Source organism: Jaculus jaculus, chromosome 3, assembly GCF_020740685.1.
Source record: "Jaculus jaculus isolate mJacJac1 chromosome 3, mJacJac1.mat.Y.cur, whole genome shotgun sequence".
Taxonomy (NCBI): Eukaryota; Metazoa; Chordata; class Mammalia; order Rodentia; family Dipodidae; genus Jaculus; species Jaculus jaculus.
Window position 1 is genome coordinate 180,180,410 of NC_059104.1, and position 19,420 is coordinate 180,199,829.

General features: G+C 49.9%; 1 protein-coding gene across 2 annotated transcripts in view; it reads left to right on the forward strand.

Annotated features, from left to right (window-relative positions):
• Positions 1-2,588: 2,588 nt before the first annotated feature.
• The window catches only part of Arntl (aryl hydrocarbon receptor nuclear translocator like), a 110,835-nt gene continuing 94,003 nt past the window's right edge, over positions 2,589-19,420 (forward strand). For both annotated transcript variants that reach the window (XM_045145022.1, XM_045145023.1), the window contains exon 1: positions 2,589-2,703. The gene's annotated coding sequence lies outside the window, so the exon portion shown is untranslated. The remainder of the gene's footprint in view (positions 2,704-19,420) is intronic.

A 19,420-nucleotide genomic window follows, 5' to 3' on the forward strand; every position in this document is an offset into this window, starting at 1 on the left:
TCTCCAGATCCCACATAGCCAGATGCACAAAGGTGAGGCAAGGCCATGGTTGCACATGCCCATAGGTGGCGCAAGCATCTAGAGTTCAATTGCAGAGGCTGAGGCTCTGGCAAGCCAATTTTCTCTCTCTCTAGTTCTCTCTCTCTCTGTCTCCTTCTCTAAAATAAAAAAAAAAAATCCAGCCTGGAGCTGGAGAGATGGCTTAGCAGTTAAGGCATTCGCCTTCAAAGCCAAAGGACACCTGTTCAATTCCACAGGACCCGTGTAAGCCAGAAGCACCAGGGGTTGTATGCATCTGGAGTTTGTTTGCAGTGGCTGGAGGCCCGGTGTGCCCATTCTCCCCCCCCCCCCCGCCTTTCTATCTCTCTCTGGCTCTCAGATAAATAAAAATAAAATATTACAAAAAAAAACCTTAAAAAAAGAACGTCTTTCCCCATGGGGTCATTATAAGGGGTCACAAGGAAGGGGGAGGAAAAGGTCTTAGTGCAATATTGGGCACACTGTAAGTATACGCTGTGGAGAGGGTGTTCCCCTGTGCCTGGCACACTGTGAGTACACGCTGTCTTGGTTCCCTGTGCCTGGCACACTGTAAGTACACACACTGTAAGTACACACACTGTGAGTACATGCTATCTTGGGTCCCCTCAGAAAGAGCTCATCAGTTAGCATCTCTAGGCTATGGTTACTTAGCTACTTATTAGTCCAGTTAATTAAACCACAGCCAGCTGGCACCTTTCCATTTTGCCCACAATATCTTTTCTAATGTTGTGATAAAGACCCACTTACACAGAGGGGTCTCCTCACAAAATAACCTAAAGCCACATAAGATTCCATCTGCATATAAACGTAGGAAAAGTAGGAATCTACCCATGAGGTCATTAGACCTTGACATCAGTCCCATTCAGTCCACAAACCCCTCATTAGACAAAGGCTGTGCTCCTGGCAATGGGCCTGGGAGGGACAATTTCTTGACAATGATTAAAACGCAGTGACTGTGGCTACAGCACAGAATGCCAGCCCTATCCTAAAGCCCTGGTTTATGCATGTCCACAAGAGAGAAGGGATACTCAGTGCTCCTACAAGACTTCTCCACCTGAGGGCTGCATATGATCACTTCAGTTGTTTTGACCTCAAATGTTCTGTGAAGCTGTCATTCCTGTTCAAAAGATGGTGGCACATGCCTGTCATGTTAGCACTTGCTGTGTGTGTGTGGGGGGGGGCTGAGACAGGGGACTGGCCCTGAGTTCAAGGCCAGTCTGGACCACAGAATGAGCCCGTGGCTTTGGTGCTTAGAATTCTAGTCACAGAGGTTGGTTCAGAATTGGGTGGAGTGATTTAAATTCATTTGTTCTGTATTGAGCCAGCATTTTCAGAGCACTTGCTAGGTGTCTGGCCCCATCCCCCAACACCGCCCCCACCCCACCTGCAGGGGCTAAGGGAACCGGCCGTAGATTCCAAGCAGCCACTCTCTTTATTTTCAGGTGTGTGCGTGTGCGTGTGTGTGTGTTATCATTTAGTAGCATCAGGAATTTGCGTTGGTTGCCCTTGGCTAACATAAGAGACCTGCATTCTCAGCATCCGAATCGAATGTTGTTATGATTTTTTTTTTTTTAATCTGTAACTATTTCAGTCTCGATCCCCTGACTTTTCCAAGTGGATGCTGCCACAGCCGCTGGACCGTGTCTGTCACACAAATCAGAACCTTGGAATCGCTGGGGGTTGGGGGGAGTCTCACTCTGGCACAGGTTGGCCTCGAACTCGCGGCCATCCTCCTGCCACCTCTCAAATGCTGGGATCACAGCCAACGCGATGCCACGCCAGGAGACTTTTCCCGTGAAGAATGACAGCTCCACGGGGACGCTTGGAGGTCAAGACGCGAGGTCATGTACAGCCCTGGGGTGGGAAAGCCTTCTAGAAATACAAAGCATCCGTCCTCCTGTCGTTTGGCCGTGGACAGACCAGGGGTTTTAGGAAAGGTCTGGCGCTCTGTATTCCTAAAATTTGGTTTCCTAGATGGAGTTGGAGGCGGGTGAGGGAGGAGAAGCTACGCTGGGTCAGAGTACCCTGATCAGGAAAAGAAGGAATGAGAGCCGGGAGCCAGATGTCAGCCTGGACCCGAGCTACAGGGACACCCCGGGCGACCCGGACAGCGCGAAGTCTGCACCCGCAGTGGCCGCGGCGAGCCCGGGACCAGAGGGGAAACGGGAGAAGGCAGCGGCGAGGAAACCCACAGAGCGCCTGGATTGGTCCTCTCCTCGGGGCGTGCGCTCTTGTGCCCCAAATGATTGGTGGCGGGAAAGTAGCAGGTAAACCGGCCCCTGCCGCACTTCCATTGGTCAGCGGCTTCTCTATCTGCCACTCTATTGGTCAATAGGACTCGGAGCCTTACGCGGATTGGTCCGAGTTGACCGCCGGGAGAACCGGCCTCCGTTCGCGCGCTCTGATTGGTTGTCAGGAAGAGGCAGGTATCCGGGCTCCTCCATTGGTGGGCGGGGAAGGGAAGGGGGGGTTGGGCACAGCGATTGGTGGGCGGGGGGCCGGGCCTGGGCCGGCGGGGAGCGGATTGGTCGGAAAGTAGGTTAGTGGTGCGACATTTAGGGAAGGCAGAAAGTAGGTCAGGGACGGAGGTGCCTGTTTACCCGCGCCGGACTTACCGCCGCCGCCGCCGCGGGATCCGAGTGCGGGCGCTCCCGGAGAGCCACGGTGAGTGTCGGCCGCGCTGCAGCCAGCGGCGCCGTCCCGAGGCATCCCGTCCGGGGGAGATGGAGGCGGGGGGAAAGCTGCCAGCACCCCGGCAGGCGCGGCGTGCCCCCCCCCCACCGCCCGGGGCGCAGCCCGGCCGCCGGGGAACCCTGCCCGACGTGCCCGCTGCCGGCCTTAAAGGGCCCGTGCCCGCTCCCTGCCCCCACCCGGGCCTCGGGGAGGCTGCGCCCCTTAAAGGCGCCGCGCCCGCCCGCCCCCATCCTCCGCGCCGCGGCTAGCGCTGCTGGCCCGGGCGGGCGGAGGTGCGGCCGGCGTTCTGGAAGGCACCGGGGACCGTGACCGTGGGAGCACCCAGCTTCCCTCCGCGCTGGGGGGGCCATTGCTACCTGGCGGGGGAAGCGAGGGGGCGGCCTGCGGCTTCTTAAAGGGATATGGCTCTGCGCGATGGGCGAGTCCTAAGGATGGATCCCCGGGAGCCGCAGGGACCGCCCCCCCCCCACCGAGGGCACCGTCCTCCCGCGTTGGCTGCTCTCCCCGGTGTGAGGCGTGGGGAGGACGATGCCGCGGCTGCCCTTCCTCCCGCGCTCCACTTCCCTTTCGGGAGGCCGTGGGGGCGGGGAGGGCGTCTCCATCGGCTTGGGGAGTCCGAGCCCGCCTGTCCCTTCGGCCTGGCGCGCACCCGGGAGGGGGCGATCCCCTGCCCGCTGTGGCATCGACCCCGGCCCGAGAACTTGCGTCCGGCCTGCACCGTCCGGTGCTCGGAGCATCATTCCTCCCCCACCTCCACCACCACCCCGGGGTCTGCGAGCAGGTGCCTGCCGGCGTGGGGGATGGCGCCCCGCATCCAGGTTGCCGTGCCACCCAAGGTCCCACTTTGGAGTCCCCGGAGCCCCGGCCGAGGGAAGGGTGTGCGGCTTCGGCTGGCTTCAGCTGAGGGGTTCGGCCGGCGGTGGGCAGCTTGGGGAGAGCTCGGCTTTGCTGGGAGAAGCGGGAGGTAGAAATTCACGCTGACCTTGTGGAGCGAGCGCGTGGCTGCCCATCCCCAGGGTCGCGGGGCCCCGGGGCGATGCCCGGGAAGCTGCTGCGCCTGGGCAGCCTGTGGTCAAGTCGGTGCTGATGGTGAGGGGTGGGCAGTTGACACCCCTCACCCCATAACACCTTCTATTTCCATTAATTAACCCCCCCCACCTTGGTCACTTTTCTTAGTCTCTTAGCTTAGTTTGGGCCCTTTGACATTCGAGGTGGGCTCTCCGATGATGTCCTGAGATTGTTATTTCCTAGCATGGACTTACCAGCCAAATTTTCTCACCCAGTTTACAGAAATTAGATTCCATATATGTGGTGAACCTTTAAAAAAATTTTTTTGGACAGTAACCGTATTGTATTACCAGGATCTTCGTGTTTTTTTTTTTCTTAAGTCCATAAGGTCTGCCCATTAAATGTGTTTGATTTCCCACAATACTTGCTTGTCATTTGTCCTTCTGACATCTGCTGCCGTGTCCCGCTTCAATCTATTTTTATATAACAACTATTATTTTTATTCTTTTGGTTCCATTGATACTGGGATCTGTCAATTTGGGTTGGTGGATTTTCTAATTAATGTACCCGTTGAATCATGAGCTTAAAATAATCATTGCTGCTCCCGAGCAGTTTGGAATAATCTCAAGCTCTCAGTGCTTGCAAGACTTTCAAAAATTACTGCCATTGCATTTGATTTCCTTAGTGAATTTCTGAAATCTTTTTGAAAATCCAAAATTTAATCTTTCGGCTTCTGCTTTGTTCCTGACTTCTCCTTATTGATTAATCTGTAGAACAGTTTGTTGAACACTATTCAGAAGGCCTGGAAATTTCCTAGGTGGCATTTGAGATTGCCTTATCTGCTGACGCTGGATCTGTGGAGGCATTTTGGTTTTGATTGTACATGTAGCCAGAGGATAATAATAATGGTGTTAAAACAGTAGTTAAATGTGTTATTATTCCAGCCTCTGCTGCTTAGAATGGGACAGAGCTGGGTGGATCAGATGGAAGTGCATTAGGAAGAGAATTAACCTGGAGCTGAGGGGTGATAATCTGGTTCTAGCCCATACGGGGGCTCTATGGCTATGCAGCTTTGAGCAAGTTATGGTCCTTTCTGGGCCGTTTTGTTTCTGATGGAAAGTAAGACAGTTGAGCTAGGTGATGCCAAAGGTTTCTGTCATGCCCAAGTTCTACAGACCTCTAAATATTGGAAACATTTCAATTTGGGTCACCAGTTACCTCCAGGAGCCTCCAAAACATCTGAGCAGAAGTCCCATTTTCATAGGAAAGTTAAGCAGATCAACAGTGTTCTAAAAGATCCATTTGTTTCAAATGCTTTATCAAGTGATGACAGCTCACCAGTTGGCCTGCTATTTGAAAAAGAGGTTTCTGTGCCACAGGGCAGGAAAAGGAAGTGTCCATATTTTTCATCTGTCCCATCATGCCACCAGTCTCATCCGAATTTATATCCATGAAGGTGGATTAGTGCCGTGGAAAGACTTGGATGGTTCCATCAACAATACTGCATGAAACCATGTGAAAGCCACACACTGGACCTGTCTTCGGTGTGCAGGTTCCTTTCCTTTCGAGCTGTTTTCTTCCCTTCCTCCCTCCCTCCCTCCCTTCCTCCCTCCCTCCCTCCCTTCCTTCTTTCTTTCTTTCTTATTTGCAAGCGTGTGCAAGCACACGTGCGCACGCACACACACACACACACACACACACACAGATAGAGTGAGAGAGGGACTGAGAGAGAGAAGATGAATGAGAATGAATGGACATGCCAGGCCTCCTGCCACTGCAGACAAACTCAAAATGCATGCACTATGCTTTATATGGGGGTTGGGGAATTGAACCTGGGTCGTTAAGCTTTGCAGCAAGCACCTTAACTGCTGGTCCATCTCTCCAGCCCTCTGTGAGCTCTTTTCCTATGTGTGATTCCACTTGGTAGGGGAAATTAAAGATTCAAGGAAGAGTTTCTGCCATTCACAGTGTTACAGTTATAGGCAGTGGTTTTTGTTCCAGTCTAACTGAAGTAGACACCTATAGGAAAATTTTTTAAAAAACCCTTTTAGAACTAGAGGTTTGGTTAGGAGCTCAGGGACCCAGCATCTTCTGTCTGTTTTATTTTCTATACCCATCACTACTCTGTCAAAATGCTCAAACTAACTACAGATATCCACCCTATCTTTTCTCCTCCCCTCCATCCCTCTTTCTTTCCCTCTCCCTCCTTCAGCTCCCTCCTCATCAAGACCTGCTCTGACATAAGCTTCCCAGTGTCTTGTTTCAGAAGATCCTGTCCCCATCGCTTCCTCTCTTCCCAGGCAGGGAAAACAGGCGTGTTCCCCACTGCTTTCTCCTGTTGCGCTCTCAAGAGCCTGTGCTGTATTGGCATCAGCACCTGACACTTGGGTTTGGTTGGCTGTGTGGTCTTGGACAAGTGCTTGGCTCCTCCTCTGAGCCTGCCTCGTGGAGTCTGAGGATTCAGGGATATGACGCATGTCATATACCTAGCACACAGGGAGCCTTTCATCGGGGCCAACTGCCACTCCCTCCCACCCTTGCCAGGCTCCTGTCACCAGAGTCCTTTGTGCTGTTTGCCCCCAGCCTCCCCACCAGTCCCAGAGAAACCTTTATCTTTGTTTAGGAATAGGAAGAAACAGACCTGTGGTGAGCCTGCTGTGCCCTGGGCAGTTTTCAGGCATCCATGCTTGGTACCCCTCTGTCCGTCCGTCTCATCTTCCTGCCAGTCTCTCCCAGATGTGAGCATTTGCCCCTCCACTCATCTCTGGCTCTGTCCTCAGCACTTGCTCTCTGGCTTTTCTCCTTACGTACCTTCTTTAGCTCTTCTCAAAGTTCTCTTCCAAAACTTTACATCTTGAAGTCCACGGGCCTGTTCTTCCCTCTAAGTGGTTGTCTTTGGGCCCTTTGTAGCTTTGACCTCAGCTATTTCCCCCTTGTGGAATCTCTCTCCTCCTCCTGCCTTTGGGTCATGTTGCTGTTTTGATTCTCTTCCTGCCCGCTGCAGGTTGGCATCTGTGCTTGCTCTGCTGTCCACACTGCCCTCTTTGGCCTGGAGTCCCCTCCGTAGTCTGTCCTGCCCCTCCTGCTTTTAGCTGGTGACAGTTCTAGCAGCAGCCTGTAGCGCTAGCTTTTGTGGCCTTGGAGGTACAGGCTTGCAAACTGGGTGCAGGCACTGTCCCTGAATCCTGCCACACGCCACCCAGCTCCCTTCCCTCCCAAGCTGTCCTTGCCAGTCATTTTGTTGGGTGACTTGAGAGACCCAACTCTGGAACCAGCTTGTGCCTCCTCGTCTTTCTCATAGCCTTTATGACATGTGCACCTTGCTTCTTTTCTATGTGTTGGCAGCCTCCTGATGAGACAGTTGTATTTCTCACTTCACAGGTTGTGGGGACTGAATGAGTTAAACATTAGAGGTGTATGCCAGTCACTTAGTGGGTGCTGGCTGTCAGGGTGCTGACCCTTGACCTGCCTGGGTTCCTCAGAACTGCCCGTGTGCTGGCCAGGATCTGTAAGGTGCTCAATACTGTCCACTCAGGTGGAGTGGATCTCCAGGTCTCTTCTGCCCACAGCTCTGTCTGCTCAGGCCTTTGGGAACTGTTTCTTCATGTTTGACTTTTGCCCACACCCGACAGCCATGCTCCCAGCCCAGGATCCATCTCCAATTCCTGCGTAGCGTGCTGCGTTCTTGAATGTGTTAACCTGTCTCTGGGATCCTCACCTGCTTGTCCAGGCTGTGCACTTTGGGAGGAATTCATCTGGGTCCTCCGCTCAGTGACAGGGAGCACACTGGACACATTTGTCCAGTCCCCATCCCACTTCTAGATCTGGAGGGGGGAGAGGAGGAAGGAAGGGAGGGAGGACAAGAGGGCCATTCATGGATGAGGAAGAAGAAGGGGAGGGTCACACACTCCAGAGAGGGCGTTGGGACGTAAGATGATGGATGTAGCAGGGCCGTGTTCACTGGGTGAGGTCTCCTGGAAGGAGGGTTTGAGTTGGGGACTTAACGTCACAGGGTGTGGGCATTGTATACACCTTACCCATCTCTGCTTCGGGGGAATGCTGAGTACTGGCATGCAGTGGCAGATGATTTTTACTTGGGTACATGCTGTCTTTTAAATACTATAAACTCATATTTGTCCAGCCTGGGTAAAGATGGGGATAGATGGTCTGCCTAACTTAATAGTCTGGTTAATATTGTTTGGAACTTACACTGAGTAAAACCTTTATCTGTGTTTAGTCCTTCCACTACTGTTTAAATTGTGTGATCTAGGAAAATTAGTTCCTTTGAGTCTTATTCACCTCTGCAGAAAAGAAGAGGAGGAGGAGGAAGAAGAAGAAAAAGAAAGAAAGAATAATAGTTACTATTATGGTAATGGCAGCAAACATTTACTGGACACCTTCCATGAGCCAGCTGATGTATTGGTCAACTTAGACTTATTAATTCATGTAGTCTTAATGGCCACTGCATGAGGTCAGCACCATTATTATCCTTCCTTCACAAGCAAAGGGGTTTTGTAACTGCCCAGGGTCATCAGTTGCTATGGGACAGGGTAGGATTTCTTTTGGTGGGTTCCAGAGCCCGTTCTGGTCCAGGTAGCAAGTACTTGTGCAGTTTCTCCTCAGCCTTCCCAGCAACCCCAGAAAAACCTTTGTCTTGATTTAGCTCCTTTCTGGCAGGCACCACTGTATTAGATCTCCCGTACCATGTGCCCAGCATGTGCCCAGAGCTCGCCAGGCCTACAGAGACTGGGAGTCAGTCTCAGTTGGCAGGTGTGGTCTGTTCTAGCCTTACAGCAGGCTTGGCTATATCTGCCATGGGACAAGAGGGCCACCCATTTTTGTATTACCCTAGTAACAGTTCCAAGGGCTTGTGAACGTCCTCCCTGAGCTGAGCCCACACCTGTTGTGCGTGAGTGGATGTCATGCCTCTTCCTGCCTTTCTGAGGAATCGCTGTGATGTGGGCCCATGTGCTCAGCCCTCCCAACCCCCACCCAGGCGCTCACTGCATAAGATGAGCTTCTGGGTGGAACTCACTGACACTGGTCCCATCGTGGCCATCTGTGGAGCTCCTCCCAAGGAGGAGTCCTTTCTAAAAGTCTCTTGCTTTCTGCCTCCTTATCCCAGAGGCCTTTGCCCTCAACCTTCATGCATCTGCAGACTTGAGGATGTGTGTGTGTGTGTGTGTGTGTGTGTGTGTGTGTGTGTGTGGTGTGTGTTTGGTTGTTTGAAAGTAGGGGTCTCTTCAAGGTAGGGTCTTTCTCTAGTTCAGGTTGACCTGGAACTCACCCTGAGGTCCCAGGCTGGCCTCGAACCAACAGCGATCCCTTTTGTTTCCCGAATACATTTAGTTAGCAAAGGAAAACATTGTTTTATGTCAAGAACCTGTTACATAAAAGTGAGTTATGTAATGTTCAAATATATACTGTATAGCAAAGTTAGGTACCACTTTTTCTCAAAAGAATAAAAAGGTAATAGTCACAGGGCGTACTGAATAGAACTCACTCAGGTTGCAAAGCCTGGGAAGCCATGCTGTGCCCCGGGCTGTCCTGGCTGCTGTGGCATGGGTGCCGTCACCGACACTACTGCGCAGTAGGCTGGAAGTTGCCTTTGCGGGAGGGAAAGGTGGCGTCATAGTCACTCATATTTTGCTCGTGTCTGAGCCAAAGTAAGAACTGTCTTGTGCTTCCCACCAGCGTCACCTCATTGCCTCTGGCTCGCCCCCCACGACTTCCAGCCACACAGTGTGACCAGCATGTCCTGTAAGGACACCTGTGGCTGACCTTCCTCTTCGCCAGTCCTGCTCCTTCTCCTGTCCCTGATCTGTGGCACTAGACCAAGCCCTGTGCCCGAGCTTCGTGTTGCTTGTCTCCTCGACCCTCCGTGGGCTACACTGCCCTACTCTGTCCTGAGGAATGTCCTACCTGGTGTTCCCTTGACCAGGGACAGACCTCTCCCTTGCTCCTTGTGCCTGCTTGAGTCTGTCTTCTTGGTGGAGCCTCTGATGATATTGTTCTCACTGGTTCTCTGCCTCCCCCCACTTCAGAAGCAATGATACTTTCTAATTAGCACATTACCATGTCCTACGTAGTTAAGATGTCGAGTTCTCTCATTTTTAATTGTTTCACCTCATCGTCATTTCCTTCTTTCTAGTTGTACTCATTCACTCATCCCGTGGGGTTCACTGGAGACCCCACATGTGCATAGCTCTGTTTGGGGCGCAGCAGTGAACAGAGCTGAGGGCCCTTAGAGGGGACAGACAGTAGACCTCTGGTGGTGACAAGGACAGCAGAAGCACCAGATGGAGTGACACAGGAGCGATCGATGATAAGGGGAGCGGGGAAGGCGCTTCAGCAGGGTCCTCAGGGGTGTCCTCAGAAGGCTGAGCTCAGCTTCAAAAAGATGTGGGGGAAAGCTTCCCAGGAAGAGGGCACAGCCTGCAGAGAGGCCCTGATGTTGGAGGTAGCACGACTGTCTAAGACGACGAAAGGCCCATGTAGTGGAGTGCGTGTGTACACCTTTCTCCCTTCTTTCTCCTCGCCGAAGCCCTGGGCCCAGTTCTAGGAAGGCCTGCAAATCCCAATTAGAGCATTGGCCCTTGGTTATTTATCAGGTAACTAGTTGTTTACTGTGCCCGCTCAGACAGCCTTTAATGAAACATAATGCATTGTTGATACGCATTGCTGCATGTAAACGAATTAAGGGTTGGAAAGGTTTCCTCATAAATGGAGTTCTGGCATGTGTCACTGATGAGTCCTGTTTTAATTATGTTTAAGACCTGAGTGTACTGTTTGCCTGGCACATCTTATCTCACAAATAGGTTTTGTTCTAAAAGTTTATTTGGAAGGCAGTTGATAGAAGCTTGGTATAAATTTTTCTGTATTTAAAAAGGAAAACAACTAAATAATAGTTTAGTTCCCCGGCTAGCCCACAAAAATCATTTAGGGGATGCTGTTGCTGAAACCATACTGTTTCCTTCTAAAGCAGTCTTAGCATTAATTAAGCCTTCTTTTTCGAGGCCCTCATCTGTGTAACATTATAGTCACTTACTGCCAACATTAGCTGTTTACCTTAGTCACTTCTACTATTTTTCCAGTCTGCCAGAACACTTTCTGAAAGGAATTTTTGCCTTTGTGCCCTAAGAGTTGGTCTGTTTTATAAACGAGACAGTAGGGCACAGAGTAGGTGGGCTGGAGCCCCGAGCTGGGGGGTCCAGACGCGGTGCCTCGGTGCCTCTGAGGAAGGGGCCGCCATGGAACTTGGATTTCTTGGGATCTGCACAGCTAGAAAACCCTGTCTTCTTGGGGCTGTTGAAATGGCTTAGCAGGTAGTGGCACTTGTTTGCAAGTCCACTGACATGAGTTCATCCCCAGTACCCATGTCTCAGCACCCACCTACAGCTGGACACAGAGTGGTGCCGCTGTCTATGATCCCACTGCACCTGCGGCAATGGGAGGGAGAGCCAGGAGAATCCACACGCAGCAGTGGCAAAAAGGAGAGAAACCTCATCTCAGAAGAAGGTGGAAGAGGAGAAACCCCGCAAGCTTGTTCTTAGACCTCCATGTCTACGCCATTGCAAGTGTGCCCATACATGCACATGTATAAATATACACAAATAAATAATATACGTGTGTGTGTATACACATGCATACATATATGTGTGTGTATATATATACATATACATACATATGTATGTATATGTGTGTGTGTATATGTGTGTGTGTGTGTGTGTGTATATATATATATATATATATATATATATATATATATGTATATATTTTTTTTTTTAAAAGTCCTGTGGCTTCTCAGTGTAACAGAAAAATAGAACACGTACTTCATTGCACAAACCTGCTCTCAAGTGGCCATGTGCAGATTCTTCTAGAAGTATATGGCAGGAAGTTCTCAGTGACCATACTCAGTATTTCCACAGAGCCTTGGTGTTCATCTGCTATCTTTCTTGATGAGTTGAAAGAAATTTTGTCCTAGAACTTTTGTTCCAGATAAGATTCCTATGTTCTTGGCCAACTAATCTCCCATATAATTATGTAAATCGCCTTTTCTTTTTAACTCTTAGGGATAAACATGGTGACTGGTTTGTTTGCTTATGAAATACACTTGTACGAACCCTTAAGCAATGGAATGAGTTTGCAGGAGAGAACAGAGCTAAAAGAGTGTGGGATCGCAAACAATTTTAAATGTTAAATGCAAAGCTATTTTCAGTATCCTACTGGAAGAAAAAAGAAACCCAAAGCTTGAGATGGTAGAAGAGATTTCTGCTTCAAAGAAGAAGGGAGTCTGAGGTTCTTCTATGGTGAAAGCAAGCTGGTCCTTTAGCCAACTGCCACCTCCCTTCCCACCTCTGAGTCCTGTTTTTGGCGTCATGGGTCACTCTGCCATTTGAGAGCTTTGATATTTAAGTGACGTTAGTGGCAGAGCTCAACTGGCGGTGTTGAAATGACTGAGGTGAGCATGTGGGCTGCCAGTCTGCAGAGATGCCACCTTGGAGTGACAGGGCACTTTCAGTAGGGCCTCTGTCCAGTCAGTTATGGTGCAGCCCCCCCCCCCCCCCACTTGTAGATACAGAAGGAGTTGATGCAAGGAGATGCTGCTTTGGGGATTTCGCTGTGGAGCTGGGTGTGGCATTGGAGCGTGCCCTCCTTCTCAGATGTAAGAATGCAGTGGCAGTGGCATCCGCAGTGCCAGCAGCTAGACTCCAGAAATTCAGACCGTCTGTACTCAACAGCCACTCAATACATACCCACTTATTTACGTAACAGGTGAATGCAGCTCTGTGGAAGCCTCAGGAGCCCTTCACTTGCTAACAGGACAGACACATGGGCTTGGTCTTAAATGGCGCTTTGAAGTCTAGGTTACCATTCCCTTTGGACGTCTGTGTTTCTCTTATTCTCCATGTTGGTGGATATCAGTGCCTTTTGCTGATGGGGGGAGTTAACTGTCCAGTTGATGTTCAACTCAATGTGATGTTTATTTAGTTGGCCTCAGAGTGCAGCAGCTAAGCCCCGTCCATGAAGAGAAACTTCCTGTGTACTCACTCACCGGGCATAGCGGGACATTTGTCATTCAGTTGACACGTGTCATATGGGCTGCATAGCCGCCTAGAGAAAGAGCAGAGCAGTTGTGACTGAGGATCATGCAGTCTTCTGAAATAGTGTCCCAGGCCCGTCCATCACCCTGATCTGGATGACAGATACTATATGAGTTGAGAGAATGGGGGGGGGGGGGTCTTTGTGGCTGTCCTTGAAGGGGCTCCATGAAAGAGGCCAGGTTTCATCCACTTTCAGACTCACAGATGAGGGCAGGGCAGTCCTTCTGTGAGTGGATGCATGAGAATTTAGCACAACTCAAAGCACAAACGGAGGACTGGCAGACTGCACTGGGAGACAGGCTTCCCAGGAATGGAAGGTTCTTAGGTAACAGTGGGGTTTGAAGTTTGGAAGTTCGTTCGGGGCATGAGCCTGAATCCTGTATTTCTGATGGGAATTGCTACAATAGAGTTCTTACACTATTCTAGCATTTCACAAGTATTACCTCATTTTATTCCTCCAAATTCCTCATGAAGTAGGAGCTGTTGTTGGTGACATTTTAGAAGATGGAGAGATTGAGGCACAGAGAACCTAAAGGTCAAAGGGTGCAAGATCGAGGCCTAGAGGTCGCTGTTGCTGACTCTGCTGTCTCCCAGCAGTCTCCCAATGTGGGGCATGGAGTTGAGGGGTAGAGATTCATGAACCAGAGGAGGCAGGGCTGTGTTGACTCGTGTGATGGATGAGGAAAAGCAAGGTTAAGCAGCAGGTCCTAGTTGAACTAGCAAGGTAGTAGAGACACACTGGAGTACTTTTCTTATGGCCTGAGATGATACCCTCTCTAAAGCGTGAATCCAGGGTCAGTGTTCCGGTTAGATTGGAGCACTGAGGACTAAATGCAGCAGAGGGCTGATAGGAGGGAAATGGGGGAGGCAGGTGAAAAGGGAGAGGAAGCTAGAAGGTGGGATTATTGACAACTGTGTTAGTCAGCTAGGATTTACCAGTTGCCCTTCAGATCTCAGGAGCACATGAACATCTGCTGGTGTACATGGCTTCTAAGTGTGTGAATCCTCACCAAGATAATTTTAGTTAGTGAGTTCTTTGGAAGAAGATGTTCAAAAATAAGTACCTGTATTTCCTGGAGCGAGCACTGGATTGAGAGTATGGTCACCTGCAAAGGCTGCCTCTCTACTGCCAGACCCCTGGCATGTCTCAAGCAGTCTGATTCCTTATTTGTGGGACAGGTGTAACAGTTCTTGTCCAGCCCCTTACTGGGTGGGAGGGTCTGGCGCTTGAGAGACACAAGCAAAGATTGTGGGTTTTGAAGTGCCAGGTTGTTTTTGGCTAGAGGGAACACAGTGCCAGTTTATACCTGTAGATATGCTGTGTATTTGAGGCAGTGCCGGGGCAGGCCGGCTCTCACCCTACCTCCAGGGCACAGTGGAGAATGGCGCTGTCCACTAGTCGGGTGCTGACTCATTCCACTTTGCTGGGTAGACCCATGTTTTGCTCTTGACTTTTGTTTTCTTTTTGAGACAGGGTCTTGTGTAGCCCACGCTGGCCTTGAACTCGCTTTCTGGCCAACAATGACTTTGAAAGTCTGATTTTTCTGTCTCTACCTCCCCAGTGCTATGTTTAAAGACATGCACCACCACATCCAGTTTGTACAATTCTGGGCATCGAACCGAGGATTTACTGTGTTCTAGGCTAGCACTCTACCAATTGAGTTACATTCCCAGCCCTTACGAGTGTGTTTTAGAGACGGCTAGTTACATATCTCACACCCAGAGATTTAGAGCCACACATCTGGACACATCCATATACGTCTTCTTCCCTGGGGACAGCTCTTAGCATAATGATGGGCAGTTATAAACCAGAAAAGCAAGCGTTAAAATCCAGCCTACTGGCCGGTCAGACATTCTTAGATGGTTCGCCTGTCCTGGGGCACTAGGCAGAAGTCCAGAAGAGCCTCGAGTAGCCTGGGGGGACTAATAAATGAGCCAGCATGCTGTCCAGGTAATTGCTGGTTGCAAAGCTTTGCCTGGAGATACGCCAACTCAGTGTTTGTCAGTGATACACATGCATTTATTCATATGTACTTATTAATAGTGCTGGCTAGTCTTTGGCTGTTGGTTATATGCTAAGACTTGGGTTAGGTTTTTTTTTTTTATTTGCTCCTCGTTATCCAATGGAGTGGGTGGCATAGGTCCCATTTGCTTGGTAGGGTGTCTGAGACTCACTCAAGGTGCTTCCGGTGACCCATGGTAAATGGAAAGGGCATGATTCAAACCCAAAGCAGTCTATATTCTTTTTTACATTTCATTTCATTTATTTATTTGAGAGAGAGAGAGAGAGAGAGAGGGGTAGATAGATAGATAGATAGATAGATAGATATTGAGTGCACCAGGGCCTCCAGCCACTGAAAATGAACTCCAGATGTATGTGCCACCTTGTGCATCTGGCTTATGTGGGTACTAGAGAATCAAACCTGGGTCCCTAGGCTTTACAGGGAAGTGCCTTAACCACTAAGCCATCTCTGCACCCCAAGCCTGTGTTCTTACGCTGCAACCTTCTTCATGTGCTGCACCTCTGAATGCTTTCTGCCTCCGTGTGGGGACTTCTAAAGGACAGTGGGTTTGGGAACCCAGATTTTGGTTGATAGATAGATGTGTCTCTGTGCAGTGACCGTAGCTCACTGCAACTCTCTTTTCTTCACAGCCATGACTGATGTCCTGCTGGCTGCTCAGTGGCTGGTGAGCAGACGGATGCCAGTGACCAACACGGCAGTGAGCCTGCCTCTTGCCAGCTAGTGCATGTGGAGCAAGCTGCGTGGCTGCGAGAGAGACTGGTGTGGGTCTCTCAGAGGGGCTGGGCGCCTTGTGCGCTCTAGGGCTTCTGGCTGATGCCTATCCAAATCTTCTCTTAAACGCTTTCACCCACAATGTCTTTAACATTCCCATCCAGTATGCAAAGTAGTTTTTACATACAATGCCTTGTATGTGCTGCAGCCTGAGAACAGGTGATGACGTGAAATGCCCACGTGTGGACTGGGAGTTAGCCTGGAGAGTTGAAGCCACCATCCAGGGGTAGCAAAGCCAGGCTTCAGAGCTGCTTTTTCGACTTTACTTCCACCATGTCCCCGTTTCATCTTAACCCTCTCTGCTAATGATGTTTCTGAATGTTCCAGTTTACTGTATTGAGAAATTGCAGCGATTATTAACCTGATGTACTGTGCGCTGTATACTGTTACTGAACCAGAGTAAATAAAAGATCACATGACTGTCTTGTCTTGGATTCAACTGATTTGCACCTACTGTGTAGGGTACATAATACCATAATACATGCATGACCTTTGTGGTACATTGTTGGGCCAACAGCTTGTCTATCTTAAAAGCTCCAAAGCTTTCACAGATGATAAAGAATGACTTTTATTTAACTTCTTGAAAAAGTTGACCACTGAATTCTTGGTCAGGAGCACAAGCTCCAATGGTAACTGTTTCCATGGAGACATTTGCCTTGGCTCACACCTGTTCAACTTTGAGTGCCTTTACTATGAGGAGAGAGCTGCCGAGAGAGGGTGAGGTTCTCCCCAAATGGTTCTTTAGGAAGCGGATTGGCTTTTCTGGGTCCTCTCGTAAAGATGGACCCAGATGACCTGACCATGAGTCCTATGTGGTGGTGTGATTCAGGTGACCCCCATAAACTTGTGTGTTCTGAATACTAGGTCCCCAGCTGGTGATAATTTGGTAATTGACCCTCCTGGAGGCAGCATATTGTTGGGGCCAGGCTTATGGGTACTATAGCCAGCTTCCCCTTTCCAGTGTTTGGCACACTTTCCTGCTGCTGTTGTCCACCTGATACTGGCCAGGAGATGTTCACCCTTTGCTTATTGCTCATGCCATTGTTTTCCCCTGCCACCATGGAACTTTTCGAGTCTGTGAGGCAAAATAAACCCTTCCTCCCGCAAGCTGCTCGTGGTCGGGTGTTTTCTACCAGTGATGACAAGATGACAGCAACATCATGTTTAAGATCCTGGTGATTTCTTTCATTTGCAAGTTATCCATGCAATAAAACAGCATGGAACACTTCTGTGCATAGATTTGGACCCCTTTGAAGTATTTAATGTGTGGCAAGGAGCTTTGCTAGGTGAATATAGGATTAGTCCCATTCAAGTTTCTTTTTCTTTTTAGTTTGGTCTTTTTTGAAATGGTCTCACTCTAGTCCAGGCTAACCTGGAATTCACTTGCTAGCCCAGGCTGGCCTCAAACCTACAGCAGTCCCCTACCCCAGCCTCCTGAGTGCTGGGATTGAAGGCATGCGCCACTGTGCCCAGTTTTCATCCAAGTTTCTTGGGTCAGTTTCTCTGTAAAAGAGACACAAGGATTCCACACACAATGGCAGAAGCCAGGAGGAAGTGAATTACTTTGTACATGTCCATCCATATTAGGCCTGGTGTTCCGTGGAAAGAATATATGTCCTTTCAATTTCAGGGGCAGACTTGGAAACAGGAATTCTTTTTCTCTAGTAGCCAGACCTTAGTCCTCTGTTCACAGCTGCAAAAGAGGCTGGGGAACAGCTCTAGTTGTGAGGCCACGTGGCCAGCAAAGTCATGGCTAGAGAGGAGATGGCTCGTGGGGAAAGCCAGCAGTGAGCCATCGTGGTGGCAGAGGCAGGGGTGAGTGGAGTTGGCAGCTGTTATCCAGAGACTTGGGAGGATGACTGGCCCAGGCTCAGAAGCCAGGCAGCACAGAGACCAGGACGGGTGCAGCCCCCTAGAGGTCGGGGCAGCTCAGTGCTCCCGGACTAAGCAGACAGGAAGAATCCCAAAGACTGTGTGTCCCAGCACTGTGCCCGCTGCCTGGCATGGGCCTATTGCTGAATGAAGTGTGAACCATGACAAGAAGTGGGAAAGTGCATGTGCTGTGGACATCATCCTGCCCTCTTCTCGTCCAGATGGGAAGGTTCTGGGGTTTTCCACTGGCCCACCTCTAAGCCCTATGTGTGAAACATAGTGCCCACCAAGGAGGAGGGAAGCAGAACGGAAATCCCCTGCTGGGCAGTACAGAACATGCACGCCCTTGGCAAAGCCATTTTCTCACTCCACTGTGTGTGTGTGTGATCAGATGCAGCAAAACTGAACATATATATGCCTGTGAGTGTTTACTAACCTTTAAAATGATTTGGTCCACCTGCAAACTTTCCCAAGGCACCCAGACTTGATTTACTGCTTCAGAATATTAAGGCACAGTTATAAAATTCCTCCAGCAGTAGCTTAATCAAAACAATGCTACCAATTGAAAAGGAGACATAAACCAAATATAAAAGTGAGGTTACTGTTTTTTATAGTTGGACCATTTCTGTTCTAAAATGATTTTCTTTTGTGGAAAAATGGAGAGTCAGCTGATTAATCATTTTTGTTTCTCTTGACTTTTTAAAAAACTTTGTGAAGAGTTTCTATTGTTGATTTTGTTATTTAATTTGTTCACCAAGGGTGAGTATCTTTCTTGTAACTGCATGGAGTATTTTTAGATGGATTTGCTGGAAGAAGTCAGCTACTGAAGTTATAGACACAGTATGGTCTTAGTGCTTCCAAAATCTCATTCATAGCTGGAGGAAAGAATATTGACAGTGGCTCTTACCTTGTGGAATTTGGGGTGATTTTTATTCTCTTATTCTGCAGTGTCTCATAGTGCATCATTGAATGTTTCACTTTTATAATCATGAAAGAGCAGTAAAAAAAAAAAAAAAATCAGCACTATAAATTAGTAATCCTCTCAAGCCAAATCTAGAATTTTTGGTTTGGGCGCCTGTCCTGGGCTATAAACTTCTCTGGTGCTCCCAGACCTATCCAGCCTTCTTGACCAAGGCAACAAGAGTGTGTTGCGGTGATAGTCTTCGCTCCTGCAAAGTTGCCATGCAGCTGGGGCTTCGAACGCATCAGGGAAGATGTCGGAGGACCTCTCCTGGGATTTGCCTAGGCTTTGGCACAACTCCTGTACCAAATGCTCTTGGCACGGTCCCTGCTCGCTGTGCGACTCTCCCTTTCTCCTCCACTCGCGTTCCACGGCGCCCTGATTCCGGCATCGGGGTTGGGAACACTTGGTTCTCCAAGGCCCCTTCCCTTCCTAATGTTCTCTGTCCTCGCTCATGACTTGGTTTGGTAGTGGCTTCTTTTCTCGGGTATTGTGGCTCCCGCCCTCCCCTCTCTCTTTCTCATTGCTCAGGTGAGCATCCTGAGCCGTACTCCTGGGGTACGACACCGTGCGCTCAGGATTGCAAGGCACAGCTGAGAGCAGAACGGTGCCACAGAACCTCAGGGAGGGTCCTGGGCCATCCGTCCACCCAGCACTCGGCCCACACCAGGAAGGGCAGGCTCACGGGTGGCTCTTGAAGGTGACGGCTTGGTGTGTGACGCCAGACCATTCCCAGGCTGTGTCTTTATCTGCTGAGGTCTGCTAGCCTGGCAGCCACCCTGATGGAGATGCTGGCCGAGGCAGAGGTCTGCCAGGCTGACCTAGTGGGGGAGAGAGGCGGCTAACCTGGAAGTCTGCAGAAGGTAATTACAGACGGTGAGAGTGACCCCAGAGAAGGTGACGAGTAGCGCAGGAGTTGGGACTCTGATTCCAAGACCTGGCGGCTT